General features: G+C 51.3%; 1 protein-coding gene across 1 annotated transcript in view; it reads left to right on the top strand.

Moving 5' to 3' along the window:
* Window positions 1–17,623: 17,623 nt before the first annotated feature.
* The window catches only part of LOC140400035 (histone H2B-like), a 92,934-nt gene continuing 88,292 nt past the window's right edge, over window positions 17,624–22,265 (top strand). The window contains exon 1 of the mRNA XM_072489519.1: window positions 17,624–18,588. The gene's annotated coding sequence lies outside the window, so the exon portion shown is untranslated. The remainder of the gene's footprint in view (window positions 18,589–22,265) is intronic.

Raw genomic sequence — 22,265 nt, 5'->3', positions numbered from 1 at the left:
TTTCTTAATTACGGACTCAACCTGCAAGTTTACCTTTAGCGAATCCTGGACCAGGACTCCCAAGTCCCTTTGCACTTCAGCATTATGAATTTTGTCACCGTTTAGAAAATAGTCCATGCCTCTATTCTTTTTTCCAAAGTGCAAGACCTCGCACTTGCCCACGTTGAATTTAATCAGCCATTTCTTGGACCACTCTCCTAAACTGTCTAAATCTTTCTGCAGCCTCCCCACCTCCTCCATACTACCTGCCCCTCCACCGATCTTTGTATCATCGGCAAACCTAGCCAGAATGCCCCCAGTCCCGTCATCTAGATCGTTAATATATAAAGAGAACAGCTGTGGCCCCAACACGGAACCCTACGGGACACCACTCGTCACCGGTTGCCATTCCGAAAAAGAACCTTTTATCTCAACTCTCTGCCTTCTGCCTGACAGCCAATCGTCAATCCATGTTAGTACCTTGCCTCGAATACCATGGGCCTTTATTTTACTCAGCAGTCTCCCGTGAGGCACCTTATCAAAGGCCTTTTGGAAGTCAAGATAGATAACATCCATTGGCTCTCCTTGGTCTAACCTATTTGTTATCTCTTCAAAGAACTCTAACAGGTTTGCGAGGCACGACCTCCCCTTACTAAATCCATGCTGACTTGTCCTAATCCGACCCTGCACTTCCAAGAATTTTTCTCCTCATTGTCTCTGTGATACATAAGGCATATATTAGTTTATGCTGCTCAGTTACTGATATGTTTGAGAGTGGGTGTGCATGAGGGGAGTGGGCGTGCGTGCGCGAGAGAGAGCGGGTGTGCGCGAGAGAGAGCGGGTGTGCGCGAGAGCGGGTGTGCGCGAGAGAGAGCGGGTGTGCGCGAGAGAGAGCGGGTGTGCGCGAGAGAGAGCGGGTGTGCGCGAGAGAGAGCGGGTGTGCGCGAGAGAGAGCGGGTGTGCGCGAGAGAGAGCGGGTGTGCGCGAGAGAGAGCGGGTGTGCGCGAGAGAGAGCGGGTGTGCGCGAGAGAGAGCGGGTGTGCGCGAGAGAGAGCGGGTGTGCGCGAGAGAGAGCGGGTGTGCGCGAGAGAGAGCGGGTGTGCGCGAGAGAGAGCGGGTGTGCGCGAGAGAGAGCGGGTGTGCGCGAGAGAGAGCGGGTGTGCGCGAGAGAGAGCGGGTGTGCGTGAGAGAGAGTGGGCGAGCGTGAGAGAGTGGGTGTGCGAGCGAGTGAGCCTATGTGTATTTAACCCTCATTGTCTCTCTTTGATATATAACACATATTTTGCTGTTGCTGCTCAGTTACTGGGGTGTGTGGTGAGTGTGTGAGAGAGAGAGTGAGAATCTATTTGACCATCACTGTCTCTGTGATATATGATGCATATTTTACTGCTCACTGCTCAGTTACTGTTGTGAGAGTGTGTGAATATGAGAGTATGTGAATATGAGAGTGTGTGTGTGAGAGAATGTGTCACTGTGTGTTTGGGAGTGTCTGAGTGTGAGAAATAGTCTGCGTGAGTTTGTGTGTTTTACCTTCATTGTCTCGGTGATAAAAAACACATATTTTACTGCTCAGTTACTGGTCTGCGAATGTGTGTTTTACCCCCCACTGTCCCTCTGCGATATAAAACGCATATTTAACTGCTTACTGCTCAGTGACTGGTGTGTATGTGTGTGTGTGTGTGAGAGAGAGTCTGTGAGAGAAGGAACAAGAGTGTGAGAGAGAGAGCGTGAGTGTGTGTGAGAGTTAAAATATGTGAGTGTGTGTGCTTTACCCTCACTGTCCATGATGTATAACACATATTTGACAGCTTACTGCTCAGTTACTGCTGTGTGACTGAGGGAGAGAGTGTGAGTGAGAGAGTGAGTGCGTTTTACCCTGACTGTATCTCTCTGGTATATATCACATATTTAATTGATTACTGCTCAGTGACTGGTGAGTGTGTGAGAGGGAGAGTGTGTGTGTGTGTGTGAGAGAGAGAGAGTGTGTGAGTGAGTGAGTATTAACCTCACAGTCTCTCTGTGATATACAATTAATATATTCTTGATTACTGCTCATTTATTGATTTGTGAGTGTGTGGGAGAGACAGTGCGTGGGTGTGTGAGAGTGTGTGAGAGACAGAGTGTGAGTGAGTGTGTATAAACCTCTCTGTTTATGTGTGCGATATATGACATATTTTACTGCTTAATGCTCAGTTATTGGTGTGAGAGTCCCTGTGATATACACTGCATAGAAAGTGCTTCCTGCTGAGTTACTTGTCAGTGAGCATGTGCATGAGAAAACGCGAGTGTGTGTTTTACCCTCACTGTCTATTTATGATATATGGCATATTTTACTACTACTTGCTCAGTCGTTGGTGTCTGAATGTGTGAGAGTGTGTTTTCCACGGTAGCTGTCTGTCTCTGTTAGAAGTGTGAGGGGAAAAATTAATTTGATTCTCTAACTCCTGTTTCTGTGCTTGCCTTTGTAGCTGTCTGTCTCTGTTATGGGATTCTGGGTTTAATCTCCGTCTGTAATATTATTTACAGATACACGATAGGACAGGTAATCTCAGTCTGTCCACCTCTCTGATGTGCAAGATTTTATTGTGTTTTCTGTACTTGTCAATACCTGTTTTGTGAGTTAAGGGTCAACATTCTGTTCAGTATTCATCCTCCATTATTACTTTTAGTGATAACATTGATATGTTAAATGATCTATTTCCATGTCTGTTTCATGAGAATGACACTGTACCATTATATCTGAGATTGTGTGAGATATTTGGATTGGAATTTAATATTTTGTTTTGGGAGGTGTCTGAGTAGAAGTTTATGATTAATTCAGCCCTTTTCAATCAGCTGTACTATCCGACCTTTCACTTGTACCAAAGGTTCACAAATTGTGAGAATGAAGGATGGCCTTACAATTTGATAAGTGTCCCTTTGGAGAACTATTTCAATGTATCATTTTTCTGTTAATGCCTTATTCAAGTGTTTTGCTTCTGATATATTTTAAACTAAGAAAGTTACAAAAAAGTGCCAATGGATACTTGCACATTGATTGCTGAATCTATAGCCTAATTAATACTATACTGATTACTTTATAGTGTTCAATTCTGGTCGCCACACTACCAGAAGGATGTGGAGGCTTTAGAGAGGGTGCAGAAGAGATTTACCAGAATGTTGCCTGGTATGGAGGGCATAAGCTGTGAGGAGCGATTGAATAAACTCGGTTTGTTCTCACTGGAACGAAGGAGGTTGAGGGGCGACCTGATAGAGGTATACAAAATTATGAGGGGCATAGACAGAGTGGATAGTCAGAGGCTTTTCCCCAGGGTAGAGGGGTCAATTACTAGGGGGCATAGGTTTAAGGTGAGAGGGGCAAAGTTTAGAGTAGATGTACGAGGCAAGTTTTTTACGCAGAGGGTAGTGGGTGCCTGGAACTCACTACCGGAGGAGGTAGTGGAAGCAGGGATGATAGGGACATTGAAGGGGCATCTTGACAAATATATGAATAGGATGGGAATAGAAGGATACGGACCCAGGAAGTGTAGAAGATTGTAGTTTAGTCGGGCAGTATGGTCGGCACGGGCTTGGAGGGCCGAAGGGCCTGTTCCTGTGCTGTACATTTCTTTGTTCTTTGTACAGGTGAAACGCTGTTGTCAAAAGTTGATCCGACATTCCATGAGAGAGTAGGGGTGAATTGTGGAAAATTATGCCACCTGTCCTCTCGTGTATCTGTAAATAATATTTACATGTTCTCCAGAAGGCCAGATTTACTTGAATTTCTTCAATTGGATAATGAGGACTGTTGGATTGGACATGTTCATCTGGGACTTGAGGTCTCTGCGAATCTGACTGCTTCTGCTCTGTGACGGTGGAGCTGATGTTGTGTGTGTGTCTCTGCAATGTTGCATTAATATTGTACTTACAGCCAGTTAGAAGGAGACGGCTGCACATTCATGTTGCTGAGGAATCATCATCATCATCTTGGAACTCATCTTTTCATCTGTTGAACGAGGAAGAAGAAAACAAATTTCATGTAAGTTAGGGTCAGATGAGGCCAATGATAGATCAATCTATTCTTTCAACTGATAATCAGTAAAAGAAAGAAAATACTCTCCAAATCCTAACCCAGAATCAGACAAATAAGCCAGGCCCAGAAAAAGCTCTCCCTTCCCCCCGCTCACTCCAAGTCCCGGAACAAGATCGTGCTCCGCTGCGCCTCTTGCAAACAGCCCCCGATTCTCCCTGAACTCCCCCCGAGTCAGTAATGATCTCTGAGCCTCTTTGCTCACACTCCCAGATGGAGGTGCTGCTGCAATGAGAACGCTGTTTCCTAGCTGTCCTGGGCCCTGACATTGAAACTTCCCTCAGCTTCAACAAAGCGATTCCACTCACTGACCAAATGGAGAATGTCTAGGGGAGCGGCTGCGCATGCGCTTAATCTCAGAGTGACGTCTCTGGGGCGTGGTTCACCGGGCATGCGCAGATCCCCGCAGCAATTCCGCATTGAGAATCAATGGGAATATTCCCCATTTCACTGTCATCACATGTGGAGCAAAACCTCCTAGAGAGCCCGTGTTGGGGGGGACTGTGTGTGTGGCTGCAAATGGCCCTGCGCCCTCCGGCTCAACCAATCACCTTTGTAGCTGTGTGTTTGTCCCAATGAGAGATTCAATTTGCAGTCATTGCCTGCAGCTTGTTTGTTATTACTCTGTCACTCAGCCCCTGAAACTCTCACTTTCTGCAAACTACCTTTCCACTGAACCACAGAATTACTACAGTGTGAAGGAGGCAATTCGGCCCATCGAGTCTGCAGCGACCCTCTGAAAGAGCGCCCCAGCTCCGCCCACTCGTCGCCTTATCCCCATAAACCCGTAACCCCACTGAACCGACACACCCTTGGACACAAGGGGAATTCAGCATTGCCGACCAACATAACCTGCACATCTATGGCCTGTGGGAGGAAATCGGAGCACCCGGAGGAAACCCACCTACACACATGGGGAGAACATGCAAACGCCATACAGGTAGTCACTCAACGCGGGTCCCTGCCACAGTGAGGCAGCAGTGGAAATCACTGTTCCACCTCCGGGCTTACTCACTCCCCTAGTTCACTCACTCTCCCGGTTCACTCACTCCCCTGATTTACTCACTCTCCTGATTTACTCTCTCTCCCGGTTCACTCACTCCCCTGGTTCATTCACTCCCCTGGTTCACTCATTCTCCTGCTTCACTCACTCCTCTGGTTCACTCACTCTCCCGGTTCACTCTCCCCCCTGATTTACTCACTCCCCTGGTTTACTCACTCTCCTGGTTTACTCACTCTCCTTGTTCACTCACTCCCCTGGTTCACTCATTCCAATGGTTCACTCACTCCCCTGGTTTACTCACTCCCCGGGTTTACTCACTCCCCTGGTTTACTCACTCCCCTGGTTCACTCACTCCCCTGTTTCACTCACTCTCCTCGTTCACTCACTCCCCTGGATCACTCACTCTTCTGGTTCACTGACTCCACTGGCTCACTCACTCCCCTGCTTCATTCACTCTCCTGGTTCACTCACTCCCCTGGTTTACTCACTACCCTGGTTCACTCGCTCCCCTGCTTCACTCACTCTCCTGTTTCACTAACTCCCCTGGTTCACTCATTCTCCTGGTTCACACACTCCTCTGGTTCACTCACTCCTCTGATTCACTCACTCTCCTGGTTTACTCACTCCCCGGGTTTACTCACTCCCCGGGTTCACTCACTCCCCTGATTCACTCACTCTCCTGGTTCACTCACTCCCCTGGTTCACTCACTCCCCTGGTTTACTCCGGTTCCCTTGCTCCCTCGGTTCACTCGCTCCCCCGGTTCACTCGCTCCCCCGGTTCACTCGCTCCCCCGGTTCACTCGCTCCCCCGGTTCACTCGCTCCCCCGGTTCACTCGCTCTCCCGGTTCACTCACTCCCCTGGTTCACTCACTCCCCTGGTTCACTCACTCCCCTGGTTCACTCACTCCCCTGGTTCACTCACTCTCCTGGTTTACTCACTCCCCTGGTTTACTCACTCTCCTGGTTTGCTCACTCCGCTGGTTCACTCACTCACTCTCCTGGTTCACTCGCTCTCCTGGTTCACTCATTCTCCTGGTTCACACACTCCCCTGGTTCACTCACTCCCCTGATTCACTCACTCTCCTGGTTCACTCACTCTCCTTGTTCACTCACTCCCCTGGTTCACTCTTTCCAATGGTTCACTCACTCCCCTGGTTTACTCACTCCCCGGGTTTACTCACTCCCCTGGTTCACTCCCCTGGTTCACTCACTCCCCTTGTTCACTCATTCCAATGGTCCACTCACTCTCCTGGTTCACTCACTCCCCGGGTTTACTCACTCCCCTGGTTCACGCACTCCCCTGTTTCACTCACTCCCCTGGTTTACTCACTCTCCTGGTTCACTCACTCTCCTGGATCACTCACTCTCCTGGTTCACTGAGTCCACTGGCTCACTCACTCCCCTGCTTCATTCACTCTCCTGGTTCACTCACTCCCCTGGTTTACTCACTACCCTGGTTAACTCGCTCCCCTGGTTCACTCACTCTCCTGGTTCACTAACTCCCCTGGTTCACTCATTCTCCTGGTTCACACACTCCCCTGGTTCACTCACTCCTCTGATTCACTCACTCTCCTATTTTACTCACTCCCCGGGTTTACTCACTCCCCGGGTTCACTCACTCCCCTGATTCACTCACTCTCCTGGTTCACTCACTCTCCTGGTTCACTCACTCTCCTGGTTCACTCACTCCCCTGGTTCACTCACTCCCCTGGTTCACTCACTCCCCTGGTTCACTCACTCCCCTGGTTCACTCACTCCCCTGGTTCACTCACTCCCCCGGTTCCCTCACTCCCCCGGTTCCCTCACTCCCCCGGTTCCCTCACTCCCCCGGTTCCCTCACTCCCCCGGTTCACTCACCTCCCCGGTCCACTCACTCTCCCGGTCCACTCACTCTCCCGGTCCACTCACTCTCCCGGTCCACTCACTCCCCCGGGTCACTCACTCCCCCGGGTCACTCACTCCCCCGGGTCACTCACTCCCCCGGTTCACTCACTCCCCCGGTTCACTCACTCCCCCGCTTCACTCACTCCCCCGCTTCACTCACTCCCCCGGTTCACTCACTCCCCCGCTTCACTCACTCCCCCGCTTCACTCACTCCCCCGCTTCACTCACTCCCCCGCTTCACTCACTCCCCCGCTTCACTCACTCCCCCGGTTCACTCACTCCCCCGGTTCACTCACTCTCCCGGTTCACTCACTCTCCTGGTTCACTTACTCCCCTGGTTCACTCACTCTCCAGGTTCACTCACTCCCCTGATTTACTCACTCCCCTGATTTACTCACTCTCGCGGTTCACTCACTCCCCTAATTTACTCACTCTCCTGGTTCACTCACTCTCCTGATTCACTCTCTCTCCTGGTTCACTCACTCCCCTGGTTTACTCACTCTCCTTGTTCACTAACTCCATTGGTTCACTCACTCTCCTGGTTCATTCACTCCTCTAGTTCACTCACTCCACTGGTTCACTCACTCCACTGGTTCACTCACTCCCCTGGTTCACTCACTCCCCTGGCTCACTCACTTTCCTGGTTCACTAACTCCCCTGGTTCACTCATTCTCCTGGTTCACTCACTCCCATGGTTCACTCACTCCCCTGGTTCTCTCCCTCCCCTTGTTCACTCACTCTCCTGGTTCACTCACTCTCCTGGTTTACTCACTCCCCTGGTTTACTCACTCATCCTGATTCTCTCACTCCCTGGTTTATTCACTCTCATGGTTCACTCACTCTCCTGGTTCACTCACTCTCCTGGTTCACTCACTCTCCTGGTTCACTCACTCCCCTGGTTCACTCACTCCCCTGGTTCACTCACTCTCCTGGTTTACTCACTCTCCTGGTTCACTCACTCCCCTGGTTCACTCACTCCCCTGGTTCACTCACTCTCCTGGTTCACTCACTCTCCTGGTTCACTCACTCTCCTGGTTCACTCACTCTCCTGGTTCACTCACTCTCCTGTTTCACTCACTCCCCTGGTTTACTCACTCTCCTGGTTTACTCGCTCCCCTGGTTTACTCACTCTCCTGGTTTACTCGCTCCCCTGGTTTACTCACTCTCCTGGTTTACTCGCTCCCCTGGTTTACTCACTCTCCTGGTTTGCTCACTCCGCTGGTTCGCTCACTCCCCTGATTCACTCACTCCCCTGATTCACTCACTCCACGGGTTTACTCACTCCCCTGGTTCACTCACTCCCCTGATTCACTCACTCCCCTGATTCACTCACTCCACGGGTTTACTCACTCCCCTTGTTCACTCACTCCCCTGGTTCACTCACTCTCCTGGTTCACTCACTCTCCTGGTTCACTCACACCCCTGGTTCACTCACTCCCCTGGTTCACTCACTCTCCTGGTTTACTCACTCTCCTGATTCACGCACTCTCCTGATTCACGCACTCCCCTGGTTCACTCACTCTCCTGGTTCACTCACTCTCCTGGTTCACTCACTCTCCTGGTTCACTCACTCTGCTGGTTCACTCACTCTCCTGGTTCACTCACTCTCCTGGTTCACTCACTCTGCTGGTTCACTCACTCTCCTGGTTCACTCACTCCCCTTGTTTACTCACTCTCCTGGTTTACTCGCTCCCCTGGTTTACTCGCTCTCCTGGTTGAGAGGCAGCATGGTTTTGTGAAGGGGAGGTCATGTCTCACTAACTTGATAGAGTTTTTCGAAGAGTTCACAAAGATGATTGATGCAGGTAGAGCAGTGAATGTTGTCTTCTGGACTTCAGTAAGGCCTTTGACAAGGTCTCTCATGGAAGACTGACACAAAAGTTGAAGTCACACGGGATCAGGGGTGAGCTGGCAAGGTGGATACAGAACTGGCAAGGTCATAGAAGGGAGAGAGTAGCAATGGAAGGGTGCTTTTCTAATTGGAGGACTGTGACTAGTGGTGTTCCACAGGGATCTGTGCTGGAACCTTTGCTGTTCATCGTATATATAAATAATTTGGAGGAAAATGTAACTGGTCTGATTAGTAAGTTTGCAGATGACACAATGGTTGGTGGAGTTGCAGATAGTTATGAGGACTGTCAGAGGATACAGAAGGAGTTAGATCGTTTGGCGGCTTGGGCGGAGAGATGACAGTTGGAGTTTAATCCAGACAAATGTGAGGTAATGCATTTTGGAAGGTCTAATGCAGGTCCGGAATATTCAGTGAATGGTAGAACCCTCAAGAGTATTGAAAGTCAAAGAGATCCAGCAGTACAGGTTCACAGGTCATTGAAAGGGGCAACACAGGCGGAGAGGTAGTCAAGAAGGCATACGGCATGCCTGCGTTCATTGGCCGGGGCATTGAGTACAAGAATTGGTAAGTCATGTTGCAGCTGTATAGAACCTTAGGCCACACTTGGAGTTCAGTGTTCAATTCTGGTCGCCACACTACCAGAAGTATGTGGAGGCTTTAGAGAGGGTGCAGTAGAGATTTACCAGGATGGTGCCTGGTATGGAGGACATTTGCAATGAGGAGCGGTTGAATAAACTTGGTTTGTTCTCACTGGAACGGCGGAGGTTGAGGGGCGACCTGTTAGAGGTCTATAAATTTATGAGGGGCATAGTCAGAGGCTTTTCCTCAGGGTAGAGGGGTCCATTACTAGAGGGCATAGGTTTAAGGTGCGAGGGTCAAAGTTTAGAGTAGATGTACGAGGCAAGTGTTTTTACACAGAGCACAGTGGGTGCCTGGAACTCGCTGTCGGAGGACGTGGTGGAAGCAGGGACGATATTGACATTTAAGGGGCATCTTGACAAATACATGAATAGGATGGGAATAGAGGTATACGGACCCAGGAAGTGTTGAAGGTTGTAGTTTAGTCGGGCAGCATGGTTGGCACGGGCTTGGAGGGCCGAAGGGCCTGTTACTGTGCTGTACTTTTCTTTGTTCTCCTTTCGATTGACACACTTCTCTGGTATCACCATTCTCATGATTCACACAATCTTCTGATGAATACACTCCCTGCTTTATACATTCCCCTGTTGTACACACTGCCCTGGTTTACACACTCTCTGGTTTACAAACTCTCAGGTTTACATAATTTTTAGTGTGCACATTCTCATGGTTTTGCACACTCTCCTGCTTTACACTCACTAATTTTAAACACTCTCCTGGATGGAAACTCCCCTGGTTGTAAACATTCCTCTGATTTCCTGGTGCCCGGATTGTGGAAGTGCCTCCCCTCCACACAGAAAGTCCAGCTCTGAGTTCATCCTTATCCTTGTTTCTCTGTCACACTCTCTATTTTTCTTGTCTTTCTCTCTCATTTTCAATATGTCATCAGGAGTGTTGTGGACACAGTGATAACACGTGTAACACTGGCCCTCACTGTGAACACTGGACACAGTGATAACACGTGTAACACTGGTCCTCACTGTGAACACTGGACACAGTGATAACACGTGTAACACTGGTCCTCACTGTGAACACTGGACACAGTGATAACACGTGTAACACTGGCCCTCACTGTGAACACTGGACACAGCGATAACACGTATAACACTGGCACTCACTGTGAACACTGGACACAGTGATAACACGTGTAACACTGGCCCTCACTGTGAACACAGCTGCCGTGTTGTGGGTGAGTCGGTCACTGTCCCACCTCCACACAGAAAGTTCGGCTCTGTGAGTCAATCTTTATTTTTAAAACTTGCTGTTGGGATCAGAATGGTCAGAATGTGTGTCACTGTGAAAATCTCCACTCTCAGAGGGGGTGGGATTATGCTTTAACTGGGTGTCCCTGCTTGTTGAGTTTGGGGCTCAGTGTTACCCGGCAGTGCAGGAGGATCACATCAAGCAGGAAAATCTCCACTGATAGAGAGGAGATCAATTTTATTTTCACCTTCACGAAAGGTGGGCCATCAATGAATTTAGTTTTTAAAATATGACTGGCTGCTGCCGGGTATTTAGGTAAACAGAAAACTCAGAGAGTTGAACAGTAATTAAGACACGGATTGGGAACAAGTGTTGAGAAGAGGGAGAATTCTGCCCTGGGAAATGTCATTTCCAGACCTTGTGTGTGGATGTGAATATTGTGGAAGAGAGAGTGTGTGAAAGGGGCGGACCAAACAGGAGAAACCAACTGTGTTTGTGTGTCCGCTCTGACCAGGAGATCTCCCAATCCCTCTGGGACTGAATGGAAATATTTTTCATTCAAACAATCCCCCTGTTCCCCTCCTACTTTTCCAAGTTGGATTTCAGGGCAGTTTCGATGCTGCTTTCCAGATTTCTGTGGAAAGGTTGGGAAAATGAGAGCGATCGGGTGAGAGAGCGCGAACAGTGCATCAGTAAAACGGGTTTAAATGCAAAATGGAGCCTTCAAATCGCGTGAAACCTTTTCTACAGCAAACATGAGAATGTGAGAGACAGGAAGGAATTATCCTGGGACACTGTGGAGCTGGAATTTGAGTGGAATTGGAGAGTTTGGGACGAGAGAAAAACACAGAGGCAGCAGCAGCCTGGAGCTGAGAGCAGGTTGTCTCCGCCCCGTCCGCTCGCTGCCTTTAAGTTGCTCAGTGCCGCCACCAGAGGCTTCAGTTCTCACCCACATTGACGGAGAGATTTTGTGCAGAGTCTCGGACATGAGCGACAGTGCAGCCGCCGAAACGGCTCCTCCAGCCGCCGCCCTAGTCAAGGCTGTCAAGAAGCAGAAGGCGGTTCCCCGGAAGAAACAAGAAGGTCCCGGGCTGGGCGAGCTGATCCTCCAGATTGTGGCGGAAAGCGTCGATCGCAAGGGGGTTTCCTTCCAGGCCATAAAGAAGGCGCTGCGGAGCAAAGGGGTCGATGTGGATAAACGGGGGGCCCAGATCAAGCAAAGTGTCAGGAGGGAATTGGCTAAAGGCACCTTGGCTCAGGTCAAGGGCACGGGCGCCTCCGGCTCTTTCAAGATCGTTAAGAAGACAAGCGGGGGGAAAGTGATGAAGACCGGAGCAGGCAAGAAACCATCAGTGAAGAAAACTGCAGCCAAGAAATCTCCCAAGAAACCAGCAGCCAAGAAATCTCCCAAGAAAACATCAGCCACGAAAACTTCAGTGAAGAAACCAGCAGCCAAGAAATCTCCCAAGAAACCAGCAGCCAAGAAATCTCCCAAGAAACCAGCAGCCAAGAAGGCGGCAACTCCCAAAAAGAGCGCGAAGAAAGCAGCCCCGAAGAAAAAGTCACCTGTGAAAAAGACCACGGGCAGAATAAATCCGACCCAATTGAAGGCCAAGCCCAAAGTCAAATCAGCAACGGCTAAGAAACCAGCAAAGAAGTGAAAGAAGGCGAGCAAATTGTAAACCTCTGAACCCAAAGGCTCTTCTCAGAGCCACCCACATCTCTCAGGAAAGAGCTGATCCCCCGACCAATGAATCGCTGTCCCGGTGCTGGGAGCAGATTTCAGACAGAAATGTCAATCCAGTATTGCCGCTCACTCGCTGACATGCTCTGCACCGGGCCTCTCCCCCCACTCTGCACTAAAACACAGGGATGTTGCTGCCGCTTCCTAACCGGGGATGTGTCCGGGGGAACAGTCACAGTTTGTGTTAGTTTCATCATTCCCAGATTCAGGGGAGAGTCTGTAAAAGAGTTAACATGGCGAAGAAATCCCACCTCATAACTTAAACACTTTATATCAGCTGGAAGGAATGTTAGTAAATCCCCAACCCGTCTGGGAGAGGAGTTGTGTGGGGATGGAATAGGAGCTGGGGTTGAAATAGGAGCAGATAGTTGGGCTGGTTCTAGAAAGGAGTGAACTTAGGCGGGAATATTACTGACAAGTCTGGATTTAATAGATCTGCGTTTCTAACTAGCTGCTGTCTGATGTTGCAGTTTGTACGTGTTGTTCAGCGCCCTCTTTTCACTTCTGTTTGGAATATAAAATGTGGGTTGGAGCAGGCAGGAGGCGGAGCTGGATGATCAAAGACATTTCACTGCTCTGTCTGTCACTCAGTCCGCTCCCGCCTCTCTCTCTCAGTCAGGTCGGGGCGGGCTGTATAATAAAGGAAAGAGCAGCAGCTCGTCTCGTTCAGCAACGATTTGACTGAACAAGCATCATGTCTGGCAGAGGGAAAGGAGGCAAAGGACTGGGTAAAGGCGGAGCAAAGCGGCACCGCAAAGTGCTTCGTGATAACATCCAGGGCATCACCAAACCAGCAATCCGCCGCCTGGCTCGCCGTGGCGGGGTTAAGCGCATCTCGGGTTTGATCTATGAGGAGACTCGCGGGGTGCTGAAGGTTTTCCTGGAGAATGTGATCAGGGACGCGGTCACCTACACTGAACACGCCAAGCGCAAGACCGTCACCGCCATGGATGTGGTTTACGCTCTCAAACGCCAGGGCCGCACTCTCTATGGATTCGGCGGCTGAGAAAATCAATTTGACAATTTAACAAAATCCAAAGGCTCTTTTAAGAGCCGCCCAAATCCTCACATTGAGACCACTGACCTGAGAATGGCAGCAGCATAACTCATCGAGCTGGTTTAGCGAGTCATAGCTTGGAAACCTCGATTTCCTGTTAAAACGGGTGGCGTTAGAGCAGGAAATCCTTTCCGAGCATTGATTTCTGTTTTCACTCTTTTGAAGAGCCGGTGCAGATTCGATGGGCCGAATGGTCTGCAGTATAAATTCTATAATTCGGCGACATAGTTGTACAGTCTGAAACACGAAACCTTTCTCCGAGGTCAAACCTGTAACCGCGCACAATGAACACTGACATTGATCAGAGACACTGATTACATAACTGATCTGTAAACACCGCCTCCTCCTTCCATCTCCCCCAGAACAGTCGCTGAACGAATCAGCCAATTTTCCCTTTAATACCTATCGCTCTTTGCATTGAAAGAACCGATATCGCTGATCAGATAAAAATGAGACAGAATTCCGCCCCTCAATACGAGACAAAAATGGGACCAGGAATCATTGAGAAGTTTTTCACATTTACAACTTGAGATTGAGTTTTGATTTTTTCGGTTTTGTCAAATATCCGTTCCTGGTCCCTGTGAAATTGGCGGGCTTTTTGAAATTGATGGGGTGTCAGTTGCAGGTCCAACAATCAGGGCCCTGATATTCTTCCCAATCATCGCTCTTTTCAAACTTGTCCACGGGATCGGGCTGCATCCAATGAGGAGAAGTGGGCGGTCACTATAATGTCTTAAATAGGCAGCGAGAGAGCGGCGCCAGCATTCTCAGCGTGTGCCTTTCCCCCAGTTTCACATCATGGCCAGGACCAAGCAGACAGCGCGCAAATCGACCGGAGGCAAAGCTCCTCGCAAACAGCTGGCTACCAAAGCGGCCCGCAAGAGCGCTCCAGCCACGGGCGGAGTGAAGAAGCCCCATCGCTACAGACCCGGCACTGTGGCTCTGAGGGAGATCCGCCGCTACCAGAAATCCACCGAGCTGCTGATCCGCAAACTGCCCTTCCAGCGCCTGGTGCGAGAGATCGCTCAGGACTTCAAGACAGACCTGCGCTTCCAGAGCTCCGCCGTCATGGCCCTGCAGGAGGCCAGCGAGGCTTACCTGGTGGGGCTCTTTGAGGACACCAACCTGTGCGCCATCCACGCCAAGCGAGTCACCATCATGCCCAAAGACATCCAGCTGGCCCGCCGCATCCGCGGGGAACGCGCCTAAAGCCCAGTTTCAGCACCAACAACAACAAAGGCTCTTTTAAGAGCCACCAAGTCTGTCAGGAAGGGAGCTTCACCACCCAATACTCATTTGACGTGATTTCGAATATAAGCATAGGCTTTAGGAAGCTTTATTGAAATCACATACCAGAATTAATAGCATGGAATGCATTTATGAAATGAACATCGCTTGTCACTAGTAGGCTTCAAATAAAGTTACTGTGGATAGACCACATTCCGCCGCATGTTCGGGGACGCTGGAAGGGAATTGAACCGTCCTGCTGGCCTTTCGTCTGCTTTAAAAACCAGCCCTCTGTTAAACCAGCCCGGATTAGATTATTCCCGGTCCTGAGTAAGAAACGAGTCACATAGTAACCCACTTAGATAGCCATTGCAGAAACATCTACACATTAAATAGCAGAGCAGAAACGACAGGATAGATTGGATCACAGGCTTCCTTATTTGAGCAATATTATTGGAACGCGCTACGGGTTGATACCATAAAGCGTTAAATATTTTCATATTAAGAAGCAGAGCAGAATCTCGTGTCAAAAAATAATTCGCTCTTTTTCAGATCAAGTGAGTGGCTCTGAAAAGAGCCTTTGGGTTATTAGATTAAAGAATGGTCGCTTCACTTCTTGCCGGCGCCAGCGCTGCTTTTCTTGGGCAGCAGCACGGCCTGGATATTAGGCAACACCCCGCCCTGAGCGATGGTCACCCCTCCCAGCAGCTTGTTGAGCTCCTCGTCGTTGCGGACGGCCAGCTGCAGGTGCCTGGGGATGATGCGGGTCTTCTTGTTGTCCCGGGTCGCGTTGCCGGCCAGCTCGAGGATTTCAGCGGTCAGATACTCGAGCACAGCAGCCAGATAGACCGGGGCTCCGGCCCCCACACGCTGGGCATAGTTGCCCTTTCTCAGGTGCCTGTGAACACGGCCCACCGGGAACTGCAGTCCAGCCCGGGAGGAGCGAGACTTGGCCTTGGCCCGAGCTTTACCGCTGGTCTTTCCTCTTCCAGACATTGTCCCAATCTCACAAACACTTTCCCACAGAATGAGGAAACCCGCCCACATTCACTTCTCTTATAGCTTCAGGAGGAATGGCGGTGCACACATTGCTGATTGGTTATCTGAACAACATTGCGGAGTCTGCTTCAACGTGACCAATCAGATATCTGTTTGAAGCACCAATCAGGGGGATCCAGGGTACTGAGGTCGGAAAGTTTGGGCGCCAAATGTTCGGATTCCAACCGAAGATTGATTTCAAAGCTTAAAAGAGCGCGAAAAGATTTAAAAAAGAGAAAATTGAATAGGGACCGTAAAAAATGTGAATAAATCGATGAATTTTGAGTGTAAGAATGTTGGATTCTCTCTCTTTCCCTAGACCACAGTTTCTCTTCATCTGTCAGTTTCTGATTTCGTGCTTTCTCTGTAACTGACAACAAACCCAAAATAAATTAAAGCAAAATAATGCGTTGCTGTAAATGTGAATTAAGGAGAACGTGCTGGATAAACTCAGCATGTCCGGGGGCATCTTTGTAAACGTTTTGAATCTGCAGAACGTGGATTTAGATCCGAAACTGTCTTCAAATATTTTTACAATTTGCAGTCCAGTCGGGTTTAATCTGGCTGCTGTTTAAAACGCTCTCAGTCGCCGACAGAATGTCAAATATACGGCCAAGTGAAAATTTTATAATTTGTTTCCATATTGTATACTGCTTCCTCAGTGTTAAAAGTGGAGCGATCAATTTGGAGCTCGTGTCAGTATTGAAATGGAGTTTTCCCACACCACTGGTGTGCTCTCAATAAACTGATCGATTATTGAGTAAACCTGAACACAAATTGAAAGGGAGGTTTTGGAGTTCTATTCTCTCCAAATCTAACGACAGGGACTGAATATGACCAAGTCAGAAACCAAAGACACAGGGACACCGAGCAGTCACGAAATGATGGGACTTTATTATCAAGGCACGAAGGGTGTTATGTTCCAGTGAAACGGTATTTGAACGGATTTGGCTATTCTTAAACTGATAATTGAAAATATGATAGTTTGGCTGCTTTCCAGAAGTTGTGAGTGGCTCTTAAAAGAGCCGTTGGGTTTTGATGAGTTTGAGAACAGTTTTACTTGGAGCTGGTGTACTTGGTCACCGCCTTTGTCCCTTCCGACACGGCGTGCTTGGCCAGTTCCCCGGGCAGCAGCAGGCGCACGGCGGTCTGGATCTCCCGGGAGCTGATGGTGCTGCGCTTGTTGTAATGGGCCAGGCGGGAAGCCTCACCCGCGATGCGCTCGAAAATATCGTTGACGAACGAGTTCATGATGCTCATGGCCTTGGAGGAGATGCCGGTGTCGGGGTGAACCTGCTTCATCACTTTGTAGATGTAGATGGAGTAACTCTCCTTCCTGGCTCGTCTCCTCTTCTTGTTGCCTTTTACTGGTACCTTCTTCTGGGTTTTCTTAGCGCCCTTCTTGGGAGCTGGAACTTTCTTGTCCTCAGCCATGGTCAGAGCAAACTGCAGACACACAATAACTGAGAATTGCCACACAACTGTTCTTTTCTCGACTAACTCAGTGAACTATGTTAATGAAGGATGGGTGAGAGACCAAGTCACCATTGGTGAATTTAGAATGCTCAGACATTTATGAGCATCTGATTGGTTGTTTCAGGTACCCAATTAGAGCAACTGCCCCGCCCATCCACAAACTTCTGTGGCCAGTCAGATTCCCCTAATTGACACATTGCTCTGACTCTGGGCCTCCCTCTGCCGGCAGCAGCACATTCTCTCTGCTGGTAATAACACGTCACTCTCCAGGGACTGTCCCGGGTGCCGGGTATATCGCGCATGCGTGCCCACTCAGCCCGATCAGGCAGTGCGCAGGCGCGGTACACAGCGGGCCGGACCGCCTCCTCCTGACGTCACCGGGCTGTCCTCTGTGAAGCAACAGCAGGTTGAAGCGGCGCCAGAGAGCAGATCCTCCATTTTGCAGCTGGCAGCTGTGAAGAATTGAAAATGGACGGTTTTGTAATAAGGAAGAGAGGGTCAGAGACACAAACAGGCCCGGATCACACATCTAAATCTGTGGGAGAGAGTCGCTGAGGAGAGTCCACAGCAACACAAAGCAGAGCTGGGGTGAGCTCCACGGCCTCTGCTCAACAACCCATTAAGAAGAAGCTGGAGACAGGAACACAGCAGAATAAAGGTGATATTTGAAGGTATGTCTTTATAAATTGTGCCAATGCAAATCAGGATCCCCTCTGGCTGATTTGTTTGCTGATGAAACGTGGAAGCTCTCTATGTCTTACCTTGCAGACATCTTTTCAATTCTAAACACACTGAACCGCAAATTGTCAGGGAAGGAGGATGATTGCTTTTGGCGCTGTGAAGAATTTGATGCTTTCCAAAAGTCATTGAATGTTAGGCAACTGCGCGTAGAAAGCCAAACCTACTACATGTTCCCCACACTGCAATGACATCTCGAAGAAAACGGTTAGGAAGGGAACTGTCGATAGACTGGCTGCGCTGATCAACAGTTTATATCGCTATTTTCCAGAGGAGAAGTTTCAGATTTTGAGAGAGAATTAGTTGGTGAAAACTCCCTTTGAGTTCGAGACCCCAGACTCAATTTACTGATTTATAGCTGACTGCAAATGTACAAACTGAGCTTCTGCACCTTACCTGTGACAGCACATTAAAAATACGGCACAACTCCATGAGGTTTTCAGAGTTCCAGCGTAGCGTCTCCGAGGAGTACCCAGTACGGAGTAAAACAAGCATTCTTTTGCTATTACACATCACAAGGATCTACATGTTCAGGGTTGGATTTTTCATCCTCAAAAGGATTAAGACAGCACACAGGAACCAGCTGAACTCTGCACCTGATACACGCACTGCCCTCGCCTCTAAACCTGATTGGAGTGAGATCATAAGGACCAAGCAAGTTCACCTGCTGGATTAAAGGTAAGAGAACATAGTGGGTCGCGGAGGTCAGCTGGTGTGGGTCCCAAAGGCTGGCCAGCATGGGTCCCAAAGGATGGCCGGTTGGTTAAAATGATCGCAGGTAAAAACAGTTTAAAAGTACTGCTCTGTAAAATTCTGCTGATTCAGTTCATCCACTTTTCCTTCATTCACCAGGACTAACTGATGTTTATTAATCCCGCCCTTCATCCGGAGGTAGAATGCCTGAGGTGGGACCACATGGGGCCTGGTGCTGTTTCCCCTCCCGGGGTGAAGACCCTGCCTTTGGTCCTCCCGCCCCTCTGCCTGAGGTGGGAGTGGGACCGCTTGAGGCTGCTGTTAAGAAAAGGACTTTGTTTCAGGCCCCCACAGTGCTGAAGAGCGCCGTCCGCCCACCATTTCCACCCCCTGTGGCGGGTATGGGGCAGCTTGGGATATTGATTTCGGCCCCTCCAGGGCTGAAGAACACTGACCCGCTTACAGTGACTATCTGCTGTTGCCCTGCAGCTCCTTTCCTTGTGGCACCTGCTGTTGTGCCACGTCCTTCCCCATGTACCCTGATCTCAGTTACAAGGCCATGCCGTACCAGGGCCAGTAACCCAGGGGCATCCTGCACTCTGCCGGGGGCACGGTGGACAAGTCACTATGCGGGGAAGACAGCCTCCTCGCCCTTCCGCCTCCTAACGCAGCAACTTGGGGTCAAATGTTATGCCCACCCAACCATGGCCATCAAGGCGTGCACTCGTGCGATGGCCGAGGTCATCAGCCCTTTGGCCATCGTAGCCGCTTCTAGGATGTACGGTAAGGCCGTGCTTTTCCTGCGGGCCGAGCAGGCGGTCTACCGTGTCCTGGAAAGGGGGCTCACAGTGGGTGGGACACACGTGGCGGTGGACCCACTGGAGTCCACCGCCGAATGTGTCGTTCCTTCAAACGTCCCGCTCTACCTCCCCACCGAGCTCCTCCTCCCCCATCTCAACTTCCTGGGGGATGTCAGGTCCGGGGTGGCGCCGCTGACACTTGGCCTGCGGGACACTTCCCTCTGTCATGAATACTCCTTCTGGCGTCAGGGTTTTGTCTGCCTGACCCGGGAGGAGGTCATGGAGGGAGGATTTGTGGCTCCCCACCAAGGGAAGGACCATAAAGTGATCTGGTCTGCGGATGGCATGCGCTGCCATGCCTGAAGTGGGCTGGGGCATATTCGCCGGAACTGCCCCACCCTAACGGCCACTGCCAACAACATCTCCAGGCCGGCCATGGCTGGCACTGCCCCCCTCTCCTCCACCACCTCTGTCTGCCCAGCAGCCGGCCCCTGACAACACCTCGGCTGTTGGCGGCCTAAAAAGGCCAAACGGAAGACGGCGCGATGGTCGGACGGGGCCCACCCACATCTTGGCCCCATCACGAGTACTGACCCCGTGCCCGTCCCAACCAACACAGAGGCTGCAGCCTCACCTCGCGATGCTGCCACCACCTCACAACAACATGAGGGGTCTGGAGAGACCAACACACGGGCTCCGGAGGGCGGTGGGGACCCTGTGTACAGTCCCGAGCTGGATGCTGTTCCGGCCCCACCACAGTCCCAGGGGCTCGGCGATGCGGAGGGGGCGGGGGGGCTGTTGCAGAGGGTGGGGGGGATGCTGCCGAGGGCCCTCCAGCAGTGGTGGCCCTGCAGCAACATCAGCTTGCCGAGGCCGGGCCCTCGGAGAGACCCGGAAAGACCCCCGGGAACAGCTCCGGGATGGATTCTGGGCTCCTTCGCATCGTCTGCTTGGGCCTTGTGAGCGGGGAGCCTTCCTCCCCGTCGCCCGCCCACGACCCGAAGGTATAGGGGCTCTGGTGGCTGCCGCCAGCCCCCAGCGGTGAACAAAAGGTAATTGGGGAGTAATGCAAGCATTGGGGGGGGGGGGGGGGGGGGGTCTCGTGGTGGATCTCGCTACTCCCTCCCCAGGCGAGCGGGTTTGAGTATCTCCTGTGTTTATTTCCATCACCCTGATACCCAGCCCCGTTAAAAAGAAGGCCAAAGCAGCCGCCGAGGCGACCGAGCTGCCGTCGTCCCCCGAGCAGGGAGGCCTGGGGGCGGGCGCAGACGAGCCCCCCCCCCCCAATGCTTGCATTACTCCCCAATTACCTTTTGTTCACCGCTGGGGGCCGGCGGCAGCCACCAGAGCCCCTATATCTTCGGGTCGTGGGCGGGCGACGGGGAGGAAGGCTCCTTGCTCACAAGGCCCAAGCAGACGATGCGAAGGAGCCCAGAATCCATCCCGGAGCTGTTCCCGGGGGTCTTTCCGGGTCTCTCCGAGGGCCCGGCATCGGCGGCGGGGTCGGTGTCACCACGGACTCTGAATCGAGGGTGGGGAGCCTGCGAGGAACCCGCCTGAGGGTGATCCTGGGGGTGGGATCGACTCGGACCAGGGGGAGCAGCTGTTCTGTTCCTCACGGGCCTCCTGAGGGAGTGAAGGGGGCAACAACCCTCTACTCCCTCTGAGCAGAGTTATGGGTGATTGGTGAAGGACACACGCTACAACTGACTTGGAGGTAACCATAGCCAGACTCAACATCCACGGCAGCAGGGACGCGCATCACCGTTTCCAGTGCTTCTCTGTCCTCCGGGACGCAAAGTATGGGGTGTGCTTCCTGCAAGAAACCCACGCCATTCCGAGGGACAAAGCTAAGTGGACCCTGGAGTGGCAAGGGGGAGTCTTCATGAGTCACTTGGCCCCACGTTCGGGCGGGGTGGCTATCTTGATGATTTCCCATTTTCAGCCAGAGAGCTGGAGGGTCAAGGAGCCAGTGCCAGGCCGTCTGTTGCATTTAACGGTCCTCGACGGGGACGTGGTGCGTCACTTTGTGAATGTATACGCTCCCTGGCCGGGCCGCAGCAAACGACTTTCTTTGACAAAGTGTCCACTCTTCTTGGCACCATCCCTGTGGGCGAGTGCATCATCCTTGGAGGGGATTTCAATTGCACCCTCCAGGACAAGGACCGTGGTAGAGTCCAGTGCAGCACGCAGGCGGTGGTGAAGTTAAGGGACCTGGTCAGGTCCTTCGACTTGATGGGCGCCTGGAGAACTCTCCATCCTGAATCGCAGGTGGACACATTTGTGGGCCCTCTGTTGGGAGCGTCCAGAATCGACCGTCTTTACATTTCTAGAACGTACTTGCCCAGCGTTCAGACGGCCTCTGTGGAGCAGGTGTGGTGCTCGGATGATCACCTGGTGTGGGCGGGGCTCGGCCAGCTCCGCGCTCAGGCACGGTCCGCGTACTGGCACTTTAACAACCTGCTGCTGGAGGACAAGAGGTTCCTGGAATCGCTTCGCCATTTCTGGGCCGGCTGGAGAAAGAAGCAGGGTGGCTTCCCCTCCTTGAGGCTATGGTGGGACTTGGGCAAGACTCATGTCCGCGCCTTCTGTCAGGGGTACACGAAGAGGTCGATGCCAGGGCGGAAATCCACGATCGCCAAATTGGCTGAAGAAGTCTTCCATCTGGAGTCACGTCTCGCTCAGTCGGATGAGGACCCGGGCCTGGGGCTGCTGTACAGGGAGAAGACGGGCGTGCTGCGGGACCTGCAACTTGTCGGGTCCCACGGCGTGTATGTGAGGTCACGGATCCGTCTCCTGACAGACATGGACCGTGGCTCCCCCTTCTACTCGCTGGAAAGAGGATGCAGGGCCAGTCGGCCG

The sequence above is a fragment of the Scyliorhinus torazame genome, chromosome 24, assembly GCF_047496885.1.
Source record: "Scyliorhinus torazame isolate Kashiwa2021f chromosome 24, sScyTor2.1, whole genome shotgun sequence".
NCBI classification, from domain to species: Eukaryota; Metazoa; Chordata; class Chondrichthyes; order Carcharhiniformes; family Scyliorhinidae; genus Scyliorhinus; species Scyliorhinus torazame.
Note: the sequence above shows the minus strand (reverse complement) of the source record. Positions and strands in the feature narration are given on the sequence as shown.